The 18,542-nt window shown below is 44.7% G+C and overlaps 1 protein-coding gene across 1 annotated transcript in view; it reads left to right on the top strand.

The window, feature by feature from the left end:
- PRRT1 (proline rich transmembrane protein 1) overlaps positions 1-18,542 on the top strand; it is a 35,621-nt gene that overhangs the window by 5,849 nt on the left and 11,230 nt on the right. The window lies entirely within an intron of this gene.

Genomic DNA, 18,542 nt, shown 5'->3' with positions numbered 1-18,542 from the left:
ATTGATTGATTGGTTGATTGATTGATTGATTGATTGGTGGGTGGGTGGGTGAGTGAGTGGAGGAGGGAGGGAGGGATGGGATAGACAGACAGAAAGAAAGACAGATAGATGTAGATGGTAGATTATGGATTGGATGATAGATAGATAGATAGATAGACAGACAGACAGACAGACAGACAGAGAAATCTTTGCTTGTTAAGTAGCTTCTTGATACAAAGGATTTATTTAAGCACAAGATTCAATTTAAATGGATGGGATATATAAAGAGCTTCACTTTTCTTGGATTGCACCTTATAAACTGTAACAGTTTTTCACGTGGTAGCAGAGAAGAAATGAGAAAAGAGAGAGGATGGGAAACATTAGGGGCCTCGTAAGTGTTGGCTCTGCATTGAATCATCTTTCAATTATTTATCCACTGCATCATTTTAATACTTCCGAGATAAGAGCGTTCTATTCTGGAACAGTTTCCACCAAGGTGCCAGTTTTAATCACTGGAATCCTTATGGCTTTTGTATTTGCTCCAGCTCACACACACACCTTCTCCCCGCTCAACCAAACCAGTCTCCTTGTATTATATGTAACTTTAAAGAAAATGAGTTGATCCATTTACACGTCTGTCCTCCCCCCTCTCGCCCCCCCCTCTTTCTCCCTCAGGACACTTCCTTTTCCTCTAGTCTAGAAATAGAAAACAGGCAGAATGAAAGATGACCTAAAAAAGAGAGAGAGAGAGAGAGTGAGAAAGCACCAGACCAGTTGACCAAAATGAATTCACTTTCTAGAGGGGTGTCCTATTTTGGCAGAAAAGGGGGTAAAACCAGAGGTGAAATGTTCAGGCCAGTTCAGGCCAGTTCGGCCGACCCAGTAGTAAAAAATGGGTGGATGGGTGGGTGGGTGGAGGAGGGAGGGGGGATGGGATAAACAGAGAGAAAGAAAGTGATAGATGTAGATGGTAGATGATGGATTGGATGATAGATGATAGATAGATAGATAGATAGATAGATAGATAGATAGATAGATAGATAGATAGATAGATAGATAGATAGATGATAGATAGATAGATAGATAGATAAGATTAGATTAGATTAGATAGATTAGATTAGATAGATAGATAGATAGATTAGATTAGATAGATAGATAGATAGATAGATAGATAGATAGATAGATAGATAAGATTAGATTAGATAGATAGATAGATAGATAGATAGATAGATTAGATAGATAGATAGATAGATAGATTAGATTAGATTAGATTAGATAGATAGATAGATAGATAGATAGATAGATAGATAGATAGATAGATAGATAGATAGATAGATAGATAGATAGATAGATAGATAGCCTGCTAGGCCAAAAACGGGGTGTGTGGGGGTTTTGCTGAGAAAGAAAGAAGTAAAGAAAGAGAGAGACAGAGAAAGATGGAGACAGAGAGAGAAAGAAAGGAAGGAAGGAAGAAAGGAGAAAGAAACAGAAAGAAAGAAAAAGAAAGAAAGGGGGGGAGGGAGGGAAAAGGAGAGAAAGGAAGCACTACAAACCTGGCATTAGACGCAGCTTCAGAGGATAATCCAGGGCTGGAAGGGATCTGGAGGTCATCTAGTCCAACCCTGCTCCAGCAAGACATTGTTAAAGTGAGTTTCTGTCTTTTGATCCCCTAGTTACATGACTACAAAATCACATGACCCCATCAAGTCACGCCCAAGCCATGCCCACAGAACCAGTAGTAAAAAAAAAATAGATTTCACCATTGTCTGTAAATGTGGGTTGCCATCTAGCAGCTCCTATCTGTTTGTGTGTGTGTGTGTGTGTTTGTATGTGTGTGTGTGTGAGAGAGAGAGAATATGAATATGAAACAATAATGTGGTGGCTTTTTTCCTGGTCACATCCCAGAAGCTTAATTTAGACAATGTGCGGTTGTTGTTTGCAGAAACTGCAGTGTAGAAAAGAAGGCTCCCGAGCGACGTTAATTTGTCCGTGCGATATTTATGTATCAAGCCTCCTATCGTTAATTAATATTTTAACACCAAATTCAAAGTCTGGCTTGGGTTGAGCTCAGCTGCTGCTGATTTCATGGACGTGACCGTGTTGTGTTTCGGGAAGCAACAAGGGAATTCTCTGGCAGGCATTGTATAATAGCAAGTGACAGGGCGGGATGTAGTATTTAGGATTAACCGTTCACCGAAAATCCAACTTCAATTTTGACAGGAGGAAGGGGAAACACTTGACCTGGAGATGACTGGAAGCAAACCACAAGTAGCCCTTGACTTACGACTCACTTGCTTAAGTGAGACATTTGTTAAGTGAATTTTAATCCCTTTTACGACTTTTCCTGCCACAATTTTTTTTTTAAAGAAGATGTTGGATGATCATTTGTCTGAAGTGGTGTAGGGTTTCCTGCCTAAGCAGGGGGTTGGACTAGAAGACCTCCAAGGTCCCTTCCAACTCTTGTTTTTCTATTCTAGTTGTTAAGTGAATCGCTGCAGCTTGTATGGGATTGCTTCTGTGTTTCTGGGTGCTCAATCACATTATGTCCTCCATAAAGCAGTGTTGGGCCTAAAACCAACAGTGATAGGTGACATTTCTTCCAAACTGGGTTCTTTATGGTTTAACATCTATAGGCCAGATTGAGGAATCCACTATCTCTATCTGGAATAGGAATAGGAAAATAATAGAGTAAGGTAGGGTAGGGTAGGTGTTGTGGCTCAACAGCGGCCAGCTGAGCTGTTGGTAGAATCTGACGGTGATGAACACTATGGGACTTTCCTGGAGGCTGAGGAAGACTCTGGGGGGTGTTCGGAGTCAGAACAGGGACTAGAGAGGCCTGTTGGCCACCAGATGGCATCTAAGTCAGGGGGCAGTGAGGAAGAACAAAGGGAGGCTGTCCCTGACGTAAGTATGAGTAGGGCTGCGAGGAGGAGGGAGCAGCTTTGGGAAAAGGCTCACAGAAGGAAATAGGAACAGGTGGCTACTGATTGGCCCCTCTCGGAGAGCTTACAGGTGGGTCGATGGGAGGGGAATTTTGCAGGAAACAACAGTTTACTAATCGAGGCGTAGTGAAAGATTGGGAGAATTTCATGAGTTCAAGCCTTGTTTTCATAGAGATAATTTTCTGGGCTCCTAGCTAAGGGGTTGCTTATCTCCCTCCTTAGTTGTGGCAGACAGCCAAGTCTGCGTCAGTATATATTAGAGGCTTGGAACAGAACAGTAGGGTAGGGTAGGGTAGGGTAGGGCAGGATAGGATAGGATAGGAATAGGAATAGGAATAGGAAACAATTCGAAGGGACCTTGGAGGTTTCTAGTCCAACCCCTTGCTTAGGCAGGAAACCCTACACCCATTGTGGGGAATCTATGGCATATGTGCTACAGGTGGCACACAGCACTCTCTGTGTTGGGATGCAAGTCGTCGCCCTAGTTCAGCTCTACTGCGCATGCGCACGCACCTCCTGACAGCCAGCTGGTTGTAGGGTCTCTGATGTGTATGCACAGGAGGGGGCAGAGGTGGAAGAGGTGGAACACGTGCAGGGGGCGCATGCATGTGGGGGGGCATGCAATAGCAATAGCAATAGCAGTAGACTTATATACCGCTTCATAGGGCTTTCAGCCCTCTCTAAGCGGTTTACAGAGAGTCAGCATATTGCCCCCAACAATCTGGGTCCTCATTTTACCCACCTCGGAAGGATGGAAGGCTGAGTCAACCCTGAGCCGGTGGGATTTGAACCGCTGAACTGCTGATCTAGCAGTAGCCTGCAGTGCTGCATTTAACCACTGCGCCACCTTGGCTCACCTTTGCGCTTGCGCTTTGGGCGCTCACTCCAGAAAAGGTTAGCCATCACTGCCCTATACCATTTCAGGCAAATGGTTATCCAATCTCTTCTTAAAAACCTCCAATATTGGAGCGCTCACAACTTCTGTAGGCAAATTGTGCCTCTGGTTAATTGTTCTCACAGTCAGGACATTTCTCCTTAGTTCTAGGTTGCTTCTCTCCTTGATTAGTTTCCACCCATTGCTTCTTGTTCTACCCTCAGGTGCCTTGGAGAATAGCTTGACTCCCTCTTCTTTGTGGCAGCCCCTGAGATATTCAATATATTATTGAACTAAAATTAGAACCAAAATTTCCATCACAACCCAGTGCAGTTGAAAGTCAGTCACCCCATGACTGTTAAAATCAAGGCCGGGAGGCCAGATCTGGCCCACGGGGTACTTAGATCCGGCCCACGGGATACTTAGGTCCGGCTCGCGGGGTGCTTAGATCTGGCCCGCGGGGCTACCCTCGAAACAGTGAAGGACCTGCCTGCAATGTTTCTGTCAGCAAAAATGAAACTTTGCGTGCACATTTGCCCGCTGCTCACATGTGGAGCTGCATGCATGCTCACTCACTGCTTCTGCAGCCCAATTTTGAACGGGCCCACGGCCCAGGAGTTGGAGATCCCTGTTTCAGGACACTGATTTCCAAATTTTAATTTAATTCGCCTGCTTGGCCACAATAAGAGAGAATTGTAAAGGAACAAACATGAATGAAGCCAAATGTTTTTGGTTCAGCAGGTTGGATTCAGCCTGCATGAGGTGATGATAATAAACTTTTCCCAGGTTTATTACTGTACCTAATACATTAGTTGCACAAAGTGAGTTCTGATAGAAGTCTTCCCATTGTTTTCTTGGTTTTCGTTTTTTGTTTTATTTTTCCTGGCTGGGTAACTTTATGTGGCCTTGTCTGCCTTCTGAAAGATTTCTCCCCCAAAAAATTGCTTGATCAGCCTCTTACCAGTTTCCAGGAAGCACTTAACAGGCCTTTATGTGCTTTTTAAATATTTTCTCCCCCTGAGAAGAGCAGAATAACAGAGTTGGAAGGGACCTTGGAGGTTTTCTAGTCCAACCCTCTTCTCAGACAGGAAATCCTATACCATTTCAGACAAATGTTTTCCAATCTCTTCTTAAAAGCCTCCAATAATGAAGCACTCACAACTTCTAAAGGCAAAGCTATTCCACTGATTAATTGTTCTAACAGTCAGGAAATGTCTCCTTAGTTCTAGGTTGTTTCTGTCCTTGATCAGTTTCCATCTGTGGTTTCTTGTCCTGCCCTCAGGTGCCTTGGAGAATAGCTTGACTCCCTCTTCTTTGTGGCAGCCCCTCAGATATCGGAACACTGCTATCATGTCTCCCCTAGTCCTTCTTTTCATTAAAATAGACATATACAATTCCAACAACCGTTCTTCATATGTTTTAGCCTCCAGTCCCCTAATCCTCTTTGTTGCTCTTCTCTGCACTCTTTCTAGAGTCTCCGCATCTTTTTTATAGTGTGGGGACCAAAACTGAATGCAGTATTCCAAGTCTGGCCTTACCAAGGCATTATAAAGTGGCGTTAACACTTCACGTGATCTTGATTCTATCCATCGTTAATGAAGCCTAGAACTGTGTTGGCTTTTTTGGCAGCTGCCGCACACTGCTGGCTCATATTTAAGTGACTGTCCACTAAGACTCCAAGATCCCTCTCACAGTTACTGCTATTGAGCCAGGTACGTCCTAAACTTATACCTGTGCATTGGGTTTTTCTTGTTGAAATGTAGAAAAGGAAGAAGTGCTGCTATTGCACTCCGCCAAAAGGCAAAGAGAATCTGAAGGAACAATTAAGGTCTCCTGTTTGCAATGTTAAGCCGAATCCGATTAACCTTCTCATTAAGTAAAACTATGTAATGGTACTCTCAGGTATGTGGTTGTGCTCGCATCAATGGCATTGTTAGCCGGCAACTAAGCTGTGTTTGACACACAATGGCTTAAAGTGCTGAGCTGAGAGCCGAAATGGGGAAAGCAATCAATTAATTGAACACAGGCTGCAAAGCCTGGGACTCGTTGTTGGAATGGAAGGATATAAAATTATCTTCTGCTGTATAAGAGGTGAAAAATAAATGTAGGCAGAAGCTGACAAAAAAAAGGGGGGGGGGGAAAGCTACTTGCTATTGCAAGCAAAGCAACCCAGGGTTCATTTCAGAACAAGCCACCCACACCCCAGCACAGCGCCAACCTCTCTGCATTGATCGAGCACTTAAGAACTGGTGCCTCGTCGATGCCCTCTTACTCATGAAGGTTTGTTTTCCAGCAAGTGGTTTTTTTCAAGAAACGGATATTTAGGAAAATAATTTTTGGCTCAGGAAGCGGCCTTCCCTCTGCGACATTGAGCCCCTTTGGGGTTTAGAAGAGGAAGGAAAACTTAATGTGAAGTATTCGATCAAATCAAAATCACCTGAACTATTAATACCTCTTTATAAAGCCTTAGTAAGGCCGCACCTGGAATACCACATCCAGTTTTGGTCACCACATTACAAAAAAGAGGTTGGGGCTTTGGAAAAAGTGCAGAGAAGAGCAACTAAGATGATTAAAGGCCTGGAGACTAAAACACATGAAGAAAGATGGAAGGATTTGGCTTTGGATGGTCTAGAGAGAAAAAAAGGACTAGGGATGACATGATAGCAGTGTTCCAGTATTTGAGGGGCTGCCACAAAGAAGAGGGGGGTCAACTTATTTTCCAAAGCACCAGAAGGCAGGACAAGAAACAATGGATGGAAATTAACCAAGGAGAGAAGCAACCTGGAATTAAGGAGAAACTTCTTAACAGTGAGGACGATTAACCAGTGGAACAGCTTTGCCTTCAGAAGTTGTGGGTGCTTCATCACTGGAGGATTTTGAGAAGAGACTGGACAGCCACTTGTCCGAAATGGTATAGGGCAGTGATGCCTAACCTTTTTTGCATTGCATGCCAAAAGCGGGGGGTGCGCAGCGGGGTCGTGTGTGGGCGTGCCACACCCATAACGCTATGCACCCAACCCCCCACGCTCATGCGCACACGACCAGCGTGATACCCCCCGCTTTTGGTGCACTGTTTTCCAGAGGCTTTCTAGGAGCTTGGGGAGGGTGAAAACAGCCTCCCCACCCACCGGAGACTCCCCCAGAGGCTTCAGGAGCTTCCCTGAAGCCTCCGGAGGGCGAAAAACTGGGCCTACAGGCAAACTGGAAGTCCGTTCCCGAACTTCCAGTTTGTCCGTAGGGGCTGTTTTTTGCACTCCGGAGGCTGAAAAACGGCCTCAAACGAAGTCCGAAGTCAGCTGGCCAGCATGCGCGCTGGAGCTGACAGGGCAACGCCATGCGTGCCCTAACAAATGGCTCCGCATGTCACCTGTGGCACATGTGCCATAGGTTCGCCATCACGGGTGTAGGGTCTCCTGCTTGAGCAGGGGGTTGGACTAGAAGACCTCCGAGGTCCCTTCCAGCTTTATTCTAATTGATTGAACTCCACTGTGAAAACGGATTCCTGAGTTTTGCTCCTATTTCAGCACCTGAATGGGCGTAACAACCAGGGTCTAAAAAGCTCCTGAGGCCAGAAATTCACCTTGGTCCAGAGGAGACGTTAGCTTGTATAGATTGTCCTCAACATAGGACCACAATTGTGCCTGAAACATCCGCTGTGAAGTGAGACAGTTGTTAAGTGAATTTTTCCCCCCTTTGTAAGGGACTAGAAGACCTCCAAGGTTTCTTCCAACTCTGTTATTCTGTTGCAACCTTTCTTGCCGTGGTTTTTAAGCAAATCAATGCAGTTGTTAAGTTAGTCACACGGTCGTTAAGTGAATCTGGCTTCCCCATTTATTGTGAGTGTCAGAAGGTCGCAAAAGGTGATCACATGACCCTGGGACACTACAAACCCCATAAATACATGCCAGTTATCCAGTGTCTGATATCTGATCACGTGGTCATGGGGATGCTGCAATGGTCGTTGGGTGTGAAAAACGGTCAAAAGTCCCTTTTTCCAGTGCTGTTGCAACATCAAATGGTCACTAAGTGAATCGAGGTAAGTAAGTCGAGGACTACCGGTAATTAAGAGGCCAGTGCATGAATATATTCATGGTGGCTAACTATTGCACACTGAATGACCATGAACTGGAGTCCTGATTTAATTTGATTATTTTCAGTTATTTCTTATTATTTGAGGGCCTTCAAGTCAGTCTTCTCCTGTTGAACGCCTGGATTAGTTCCTAGTCCCTGCTGTTTTCTTGGTAAGGTTTTTCAGAAGTGGTTCACCGTTGCCTCCTTCCGAGGGCTGAGAGAAAATGACTTGTCAGGGCTCCAAGCGACACCCCCAACGAAAGAAGACTCTGAGGCTTGAAGTTCCTCAAACTTCCATTTTATTAGAGATGCCATATTGGCACATCTGGGAAAATCCGAATCTGAAAGCTTCCAGGTTTTCCCCACCCAAAGGAAAGTTCAAATCCCTTCCCAGCACCTACATGATCCAATCAGGCACCATCCAAAACTGGAGATGCCTCCCAGTCACACCATCGGCAGCTGCAGGGCAAGGTGTCCTTGACGCTCTGAGAAAGGAATGTTATTTTGACTATATATCTCCCATACTTCGTATAATCCCCCCCTCCCGTTTTCCCACAGCAGAAAATGTGGCAGGCCTGAAGGCCCAAATGTCAAAGATGGCTTCCAGGTCTGGCCCAAGATCACCCAGCTGCCTTTGTCCCTAAGGCGGGACGAGAGACTCACCCTGTCTTAACCCTGGCGATCAAATTGGCTCTCGTACTTATTAAGGAAGTGCTAATAGGTTGAAATGAAATGAGGTTTCTGGGAGATCAAACTCCCTGGGAGAAAGAGGTTGCATAACTTCATTTGTACTGGAGTAATTCAGTGTCCTCTCTGCCCTCTCTGCGTCTGAATTATTTATTTAATGATTCCTTACGCAGATAGGCCTGTATCACCGCACCATATGCTTTCTCTTTTTCAGAGCTTGGAAAACCTGCTTTGGTACTCCTTGGCTTACAACCACAAAATTTGAGCCCCGAAATTTCTGTTGCTAAGTCTTTTTAAGTGAGGGGCTGCCCCATTTTTCGACCTTCCTTGCCACCCTTGTTAGGTGAATTGCTGCAGTTGTTCAGTTAATAACTCGGTTGTTAAGTGAAACCGGCTTCCCTGTCGACTTTGCCCGTCAGAAGGTCGCAAAAGGGGATCACATGACCAAGCCCCCGGGACACTGCAAACGTCATAAATACAGTCAGTTGCCAAGGAGCTGAATTTTGATCATGCGGCCATGGGGATGGGTGCAATGATTGTAATGGTCCTGAGTCACTTTTTTCGCTGCTGTTGTAACTTTGAATGGTCGCTAAATGAACTGTTGTAAGTTGAGGACTGCCTGTATTTATGCACAGATTTAAAGAGTTGACCCTTGAAGACTATGACCCTTACATTTATGTGCCAGTGCCTTGGTATTTTACCTTCCCAACAATCCTGCAGAAAGAATGAATCAGAATCACAAATTAACAGAGTTGGAAGGGATTTGTAGATCATCTAGTCCACCCCCCCACCCAAGCAGGAGACCCTACACCATTTCTGACAGATGACAGTCCAATCTCTTCTTGAAAGCTTCCAGTGATGAAACTCCCACAACGTCCCAAGGCAACATCTGTTCCATTGGTTGATTGCTCTCTCAGTCAGAAAATTTCTCCTTATTTCCAGGTTGAATCTCTCCTTGTTCAGTTTCCAAACCATTATTCCTTGTCTGGCCTTCAGGTGCTTTGGAGAATAGCTTGACCCCTTCCTCTCTGTGTCAGCCCCTCAAATTTTGGAACATTGCTACCATGTCTCCCCAGGTCCTTCTCTTCACTACACTAGTCATGCCCAGTTCCTAAAGCTGTTCATCGTATGTTTTAGCTTCCAGTCCCATCATCTTGGTTGCTCTTCTCTGCACTCTTTCTAGAATGAGCAGGACCAGTGCAATATTCCCCCTCACCCCTTTAACTTCCTTGAGCAAAAAGCATTTCTGAAGGATCATTTGAACCGGACTAACTAATTTTATTCTGTTGCTCCAGTGATTCATGGATAGAGCCGAGGTGGCGCAGTGGTTAGAGTGCAGTACTGCAGGCCACTTCAGCTGACTGCTGTCTGCAGTTCGGGGGTTCAAATCTCACCGGCTCGAGGTTGACTCAGCCTTCCATCCTTCCGAGGTGGGTGAAATGAGGACCCAGACTGTGGGGGCAATAAGCTGACTCTGTAAACCGCTTAGAGAGGGCTGAAAGCCCTATGAAACAGTATATAACTGCTATTGCTATTGTGCTGAGTCCTTAATTCAAAATAAAGGCAAAATACAGTGAAGGATGTCAGGCGGCAGTTAAGTAAGAAGCAGCCAAGAATTCAGATGCATTGAATTGATGTTCAGACTTTGAATGGTGTTTCCTCGCACACGGAGGACAAAACCAAAACTTGGGAAAGCTGCATAAAATCTCTCCCTGTTAGTGTTGCCTGGATACCTCAAGAAACAACACCTGTCACCATAGAGATGAAGCAGCATTTATGGGGACACAGTTAATGAAGTATAAGGGGCTGCCATGAGTAGGAGGGGTCCACTTAGCCTCCAAAGCACCTGGAGACAGAACAAGAAACAATGGATGGAAAAACCTTCACATTAGTCTTAGAGGCTCTGCTCTCTTTTAATGTTTTTCAAAATTGTTAGAACTCCTTTATGGAGATCTAGATCACGTGAAGTGTTAATACCACTTTATAATGCCTTGGTAAGGCCACACTTGGAATACTGCATTCAGTTTTGGTCACCACGATGTAGAAAAGATGTGGAGACTCTAGAAAGAGTGCAGAGAAGAGCAACAAAGAGGATTAGGGGACTGGAGGCTAAAACATATGAGGAATGGTTGCAGGAACTGGGTATGTCTAGTTTAATGAAAAGGAGGACTAGGGGAGACACGATAGCAGTGTTCCAATATCTCAGGGGTTGCCACAAAGAAGAGGGAGTCAAGCTATCCTCCAAGGCACTTGAGTGCAGAACAAGAAGCAATGGGTGGAAACTAATCAAGGAGAGAAGCAACCTAGAACTGAGGAGAAATTTCCTGACAGTTAGAACAATTCATCAGTGGAACAGAAGTTGCCTCCAGAAGTTGTGAATGCCCCAACACTGGAAGTCTTTAAGAAGATGTTGGATAGCCATCTGTCTGAAATGGTATAGAGTTTCCTGTCTAGGCAGGGGGTTGGACTAGAAGACCTCCAAGGTTCCTTCCAACTCTGCTATTGTATTGTATTAACTAATTGAAGAAAGAAGTAATTTAGAAGTAAGGACCAGACAATCAATCAACCAATGGAATAGCTTGCCTTCTGAAGTTGTAGGTACTCCACCAAGCTTTTAAGAAGAGATTGGACAGCCATTTGCCTGAAATGTTATAAGATCTCCTGCCTGAGCAGGGGGTTGGACTAGAGGACCTCCAAGGTACCTCACAGCTCTGTAATTCTGTTTCCAGTGGTTGAAAGTGGATTAGAAGCTGGGTCGTCCAGTCCAGTTTCTTCAGTATCACCTCATGTTTGTCTGAAATGATACAGGTAGCCCTCAACTTATGACTACAATCGAGCTCAACATTTCTGTTGTTAAGTGAGATGTTTTGAGTTTTGCCCCACTTTACTACTTTTCTTGCCGCGGTTGTTAAGTGAATCGCCGCAACTGACAAATTAGTAACCCGATTGTTAAGTGAAACCTGTCTTCCCCATTGATTTTACTGGCCAAACGTTTGCAAAAAAAGGGGACCTTGGGGCACAGCGACGGTCATAAGTACGAGTCAGCTGCCAAGCATCTGAATATTGCTCACGTGATCATGGGGCTGGTGCGAAGGTCGTAATTGTGATACAATGGCCGTAAGTCACTTTTTTCAGCACCATTGAAACTTTGAACTGTTGTAAGTCGAGGACCACCTGTACGGGGTCTCCTGCATGAGGAGGGTTTGTACTAGAAGACTTCCAAGGTCCTTGTCGTGTCAATTATTCTGTAAGTGAAGGTGGCAACAATCAAATGTCGGATCCTCTTTTTCCTATATAGGAGAACACATAGGAAAGGATAGGGGCTGGAATCACATAATTGGGGATGCCATGTTGACACCAAGGCCAGTTTGGCATGGTTAGGGCGAACTGGATGCTAATTTTGCATCTGGTTCAGCAAACCGATAGTTGGAAGGACTGGCTGGCCACACCCACCCCTCCCCTCCCAGGAGTCTCCACGTTGCCCGATCATTATGCCAGGTAACTGCAGGACGGGACTCCCGGAAGTTCGGAAATGGGACTCCCGGAAGTTCGGAAACAGGCCTGTTTCTGGCCTTTGGAGGGGTCCCAGAGCCCGGGAGAGGCTGTTTTCATCCACTCCGAGGCTCAAGTAAAGTCTCCGGAGCCTGGGGTGGGTGAAAGCACCCCCTCTGCTGTGGTGTAGGAGGCGGAGTAGGCCACACACCCCATTGCCACGCCCACCCAGCAACCGGGCAGAGATCAGGTTGCTAAAAAATTTCAGTCCCACCCCAAACACAGCTGGGCGAAGAAGCCATGTACCCCTGTTTCTCTGCATTGGCCTGCTTAACTCAGACAGAGAAAGAATGCTGTATTGCGGCCAGGCTGTGTAAAACATGGGCCTTTATCACAATTTAGCAATTGTCTTCTGGATTGCCATCAAAGGGCAGTGAGTGATGCCTGGTGCCAGCGGTAACTGGCTGTGGCAGAAGCGAGAAATACTGATTTACAGGAAGGCCGAAAGACTGAAGAGGTTTCTGTTTTATTAATTGGAGCAAAATAAAAGCAGGATTCTGAATTCCTCTCCAGCCAGATAAGAGCATTGGAGGTCCTTAACCTTATCAGAAGTCACCCAAGAGTTGTAGGTTTATAAAGGACCCTGAAGTGGTATAGAAGCCTAAGTGCTATCGCTATAAATTGTATTTATTTTATGTAACGTATGGCGTCTACGGAGGTAATGCAATCACTGATATACAAATTTCGTTTAAACAAAGCATCACATATATGTGGACAATACAATATAGAAATAATATATTAAATTCAGTTCAGTTTCAGTTTATTCAGTTTGTATGCCGCCCTATTCCCGAGAGACTCAGGGCGGCTAACAATGAGAGGGGGAAGGGGGTAAAAATAAAAATAGAAAGACAAACAGTTTAAAAATACAACAACAGACGTAACCTCGGATGGGGCTGAAAAATTCAACAGCCCCAGGCCTGCCGGAACAGCCAGGTCTTAGTTGCTTTGCAGAAAGCCGAAAGGGTGGTGAGGGTCCGGATCTCAACCGGGAGATCATTCCAGAAATTAAGATTATTGTATTTTCGGCGTATAAGACGCACCAGGATTCCGAAGAGGCAAATTAAAAAAAAAGTTTTTGCACTCTGCAGACCTCTGGAGCACTCTGGAAGCCTACTAAAGGCTATGCACGTCCGTTTTTGCAAAGGGGGCGGGCTTTCGGGAGGCCAAAAATGCTGTATTCAGTCTATAAGACGCACCCAGATTTTCACCCTCTTTTTTGAGGGAAAAAGGTGTGTCTTATGCTCTGAAAAATACGGTAATACAATCACCATAATATAGAGCCATAGAATTGCAATGGGTTAGAGGTCATAATTCAATATCTAAGGAAGCTAATCGACTGCTTCTGGTGTCGATGGGCTGGCTGCTAAAGCAAGATCATGGCAGACACTTGAAAGTAAATCAGGAAGACTGTAATTTTTGGGGTCTGTCTGGCAAGACTGCTTATCAACAGGAAATTTGCATGTGTAAAACTTGTAGCAATTATGGGTAGACCTCAGCTAAAAGTTAGGGATGGCCTGCATCAAATGAAATGTGTATTAGATAACTCCTGGGGCCTCCATTAGCTTAGGAATAGGGACAGCTAGAGACTAAGAGAACAAATTGTAGAATTATTACTAAAATGTTTATTCGATGATATTTCTTGTTATCTCACCTTGTCCCACATTCTCCTTTAATGAAAAGCTTTCTTAATCCTTTCTTCTGGGCTTCTTGGCCTTTTGACCAGGATCCCTTTTCCTTGAAGGACTCCAATAAAAAGCAATCAGAAAACCTGCACCTCGTGTCTGGAGTCCATCATTGGAATCGGCACCCGGGTCAGATCCGAATTGGGCACAATAGTGTAGTGGCAGTGAGATCATCCCAGGTGCTTTGAAATATGCATAAATAAAAAGATATTAATCTGCCTTTTTAACTCGGATGCTGTTTTGGCCAGGGGCACACTCTGCTAAGAACCTTACCATGATTTATGGCGAACGGCACCGTAACTGAGTCCATTCATCTGGTTGCTGGTCATCTTTCCTTCCATCTTTTTTAGTTTCAGAGTCTTGTTTAAAGAGCATGTGTCTAAAACAGGATGATTTGAGCCTGCTGATTTGTCTTTCAAGTGAGAACTCTGCGTTGATTTATTCAATGATCCATCCATCGGTTTTTTTTTCTGAACCGCCCACAGTAGAACAGGATAATGTATTTGGCCTGGTGTGATTGGGCAGACAAGGAATTTGTCTCCGGTGCATAAACTTACAATGTACATGCAAACAATAAAGTGATACAATCATAAGATGCCAATAGGAGAAGATAGTAGGAAAGGTGAGAAGGATAATAGCAATAGGCCTGTAGAGATTCTCAGTCATCCAGGTCATGGTTGCCCTAAAGGTGGTTTTTTCAGGAGGCAACTGGCACTTTCTTGTTTTTTCCTTTTGAAGATGTTTCACTTCTCATTCAACAAGCTTCTTCAGCTCTGACAGGATAGTGGGGAATGGAAGGATTTATATTCCTTGCAGACAAGCCTTCCATTCCCTACTATCCAGTCAGAGCGGAAGAAGCTTCTTGGATGAGAAGCGAAACATCTTCAAAAGGAAAAACAAGGAAGTCCAGTTTACTTTGGTTTGCATCTCACAATACCTAAATTTATAATGTGGTTTGTTTTGTTCTGGTATAATGTTGTGTAAATAAAACTTTGGCCATTCCTGAATCATGTTTCCTGGCTTTGTATGTTTTACAAATCCATTTGGTTTCTTCCACAAACCATGGTTTAGTTAGTATGATACAAAGGACTGAGTCATAGAAGGATTAAAGTTTCTGGAGTTGTAGGGAATACAAGTTCTATCTGTCAACTTCTATATCTTAATTCCCGAGAACAATTAATCAGTGAAGCAATTTGCCGCCGGAAGTTGTATTTGCTCCATCCCTGAAGGTTTTTAAGAAGAGATTGAACAGCCATTTGTCCAAAATGGTACAGGAACTCCTGCTTGAGCAGGGGGTTGGACTAGAAGACCTCCAAGGTCCCTTCCAGCTCTTTCTGTATCCTAGAGAAGCAACCTAAAACTAAGGAGTTGCCTCCTGAAAAAAAACAACACCTTTACGATAATAGCAATGCAGCCCTACTAAATGAGTAAATATCCTTAGACATAATCCCGTGCTGTGGGAATTAGTTGTTCAGCAGAGTGATGGCACGAGGGAAAAGAAAACCCATCTCCGTGTCTAATTGCTTTGGCATGCAATGCCCTATAGCGGTGTCCTGAGGGGAGGAGTTGAAACAATTTTTTTTTGTCCAGGAGGTGAGGAGTCTGTAGATATTTTTCTCAGTCCTTTTTCTCAGGAGTCTTCTGCAACAAGGAAGAAGGCAGGGACAAAGCACTTCCGAAAAATCTTGCCAAGAAAATCCGGCATTTTGGGTTTGTCAGGAATCAAGAGTGATTTGAAGGGAAGCGTAGGTGCACCATATTGAATGAAGGAAGATAAACCATAAACCACAAGAATTTCATCTCACTGGTACCCTGGAGAAGCTACTCTCCAGCCCTCTTCGGTTGTGCGTCTTGGTGGGATGAGGGACACCTGTGTATTACATTAAGGGACTGTCTCCACTCCAGCCAAGGCTGTGACATTGGTATTTCAGCTCTATGCCTTTTGTTGTTGTTGACATTTTATGCTTCATTTGCTCTCCAGAAATCAATTTGCTATGTTCAGACTGGAAGGGAAATAGTTTATGTAACAAAAATCACACCACATGCCTCCCCACTCAGAAATAATTCAATAGGGCTTCCTGGGCCATATGATTAACAGAGTCCACACCTCTTTTGCATTGGCCCTTCAGGCCTCCCACATTCAATGCTGTGGGAAAACGGGAAGGGGGGATTATATGGAGTATGGGAGATATATAGTCTAAATTGCATTCCTTTCTCAGAGAATCAGGTCATCGTGCCCTTCAGCTGTGATGATGTAACGGGAAGGCATCTCCAGTTGGGATGGTGACTATTGGACCATGTGATGGACATGTGGGTGCTGCTGGGCATGGACTTAAACGTTCGTTAGGGTGGGGGAAAACCCGGAAGCTTTCAGATTTGGATTTTTCCCAGATGTGCCAATATGACATCTCTAATAAAAATGGAACTTTGAGGAACCTCAAGCGTCGGAGTCTTCTTTCGTTGGCGGAGTTACTTGGAACCCTGACACCCACTTATATGTCCAGAATTTGAGTCATGTAGCATACAACAATTGTGCAATTAAAACAGATTAGCTACCTGATCATTCACATGTTGATTGCTTCTTAAAGAAATAAGGATGTTTGCCTACTAAGTAATGTTCTCATTTTTTCAGGCTGGACCTCCGAATGCATCTCTCAATACAAGAAAAGGGCCTAGATACACAGTCGGAAAGATAGTATTTTTCCTTTGGAATTCTTGTTTCCCACTTCTGTGTATGTCACAAGAGCTGGGGAAGCAGATGTGGTATTCAGCTGATTTGGACCAGTTCGGGCGAACTGCAGGTGGGGGTGTGGGCCCGCCCCCTCCGGCCTGGCTCTATGCTGTCCTATTTAGCCATGTTTGCTACGTCGCATGCACGAGCAAAGCATATGCGCAGAAGGCGTGCACACTCATGAAGCGAGCATGTGTGCGCGGGGCGAACCTCTGGTAAACTTATGTGAAACCCACCTCTGTGAGGAAGCCTGAAATGCACAAAAAATGGATGGGTATTAAGAACCTCATTCCATCAGTGTGGAATACAAATTGGAAAAGTAAAAACAGGAAGGAAAATGTAATCCTGCAGGGCATCACTTTATGCTGCAGCCCAGTGATGGGTTCATACCGGTTCGGACCATTTCGGCCAAACCGTTAGTAGCTTGGCGGCTTGGGTCGCTGCCAGTTCCACACCCAGGCCTGCCACACCCCTGGACTGGTTCTCTCGGCAGTGCCATAGGTGCCGCCATCTTGTTTCTTGCTTCTGTGCATGCACAGAGCAATTTTTATTGTATTGTGCATGCGCGCGCAGCACACATCAAGTGTGCGCGCTTCACATCTGTGAGAGAACCAGCAGTAACGACTGCCGGAACCCACCACTGCTGCAGGCCCTTTGTTCTCGCTTATATTCGAGCTAGGTTTGCATAATACACAGCTGCACAAAGCTGTGGAAAGCGCTTGTAGGAAAGCCCCCTCACCTCCTCAGAATAAAATATTCTACAGAATATTAAAATATTCTACAGAATATTAAAATATTCTACAGAATATTAAAATATTCTACAGAATATTAAAATATTCTACAGAATATTAAAATATTCTACAGAATATTAAAATATTCTACAGAATATTAAAATATTCTACAGAATATTATTACTAACATTATGAGCCGAGGTGGCACAGTGGTTAATTCAGTACTACAGGCTACTTCTGCTGACTGCCAGCTGACTGCAATTTGACAGTTTGAATCTCACCAGGCTCAAGGTTGACTCGGCCTTCCATCCTTCCAAGGTGGGTAAAATGAGGACCCAAATTGTTGGGGGCAATAGGCTGACTCTGTAAACCACTTAGAGGGGGCTGCAAAGCACTGTGAAGCGGTACCTAAGTCTAAGCCTATGGAGCTGAGGTGGCACAGTGGTTAGGGTGCAGTACTGCAGGCCACTTCAGCTGACTGTTATCTGCAGTTCAGCTGTTCTAATCTCACCAGCTCAAGGTTGACTCAGCCTTCCATCCTTCCGAGGTGGATGAAATGAGGACCCAGACTGTGGGGGCGATATACTGACTCTGTAAACCGCTTAGAGAGGGCTGAAAGCCCTATGAAGCGGTATATAAGTCTGCTATTGCTATTGCTAAGGGCTATTGCTATAATTACTGCAGAGATTCACTTAGCAACTGTGGCAAGAACGGTCATAAAAGGGAGCAAAATTCACTTAACAACAGTCTTGCTCAGCAGCAGAAATTTTGGGCTCAATTGTAAGTGGAGGGCTAACCTGTAGTTTTTGGTCACCCCTCTTCCCTGACCTGATCTATCTTGAAGGGCTGATGTCCAACCCTATATAGGAGAAATCGGTGTTAATGCCACATTTTGTTTTACGCAAGCAAACTTTTTTCTAGTGGGGGTTTCAGACTCACGAGAGAACCAGAAAGACGGAACATCCATTTCTCTGCAGTCGTCAGGGTGACAGAATTAGGTCTCTTTGTTTCTGGACCGTTGGTCAGTTCGGAAAGCAACATGGGGCGTTGGTGTCACGTTGCATTTCTCCTGACAAACTTTGAGGTTTTGTTCCGCCCCCATCGATCTTGCTTTGGCAAGCTCACCTCAACCGAGAAGAGAGTGTGGGCCGAGCTAACCTTGGTGCAGTTATCTGTCTCGGTTGCCGTTTTTAATCTTGTTATTTTGAACGCTGGAACGGTGCAGCAGATTGCAAGCCGGCTGCCTAGTCTGCTGCTCATGTTTGGGAGTTGGGTTTTTAAAATATCTATTTT

The sequence above is a fragment of the Thamnophis sirtalis genome, unplaced genomic scaffold, assembly GCF_051295495.1.
Source record: "Thamnophis sirtalis isolate CommonGarterSnake01/CBP01778 unplaced genomic scaffold, rThaSir2_p1.2 scaffold_3, whole genome shotgun sequence".
NCBI lineage: Eukaryota > Metazoa > Chordata > Lepidosauria > Squamata > Natricidae > Thamnophis > Thamnophis sirtalis.
This window is presented reverse-complemented; position numbering and strand designations above follow the sequence as displayed.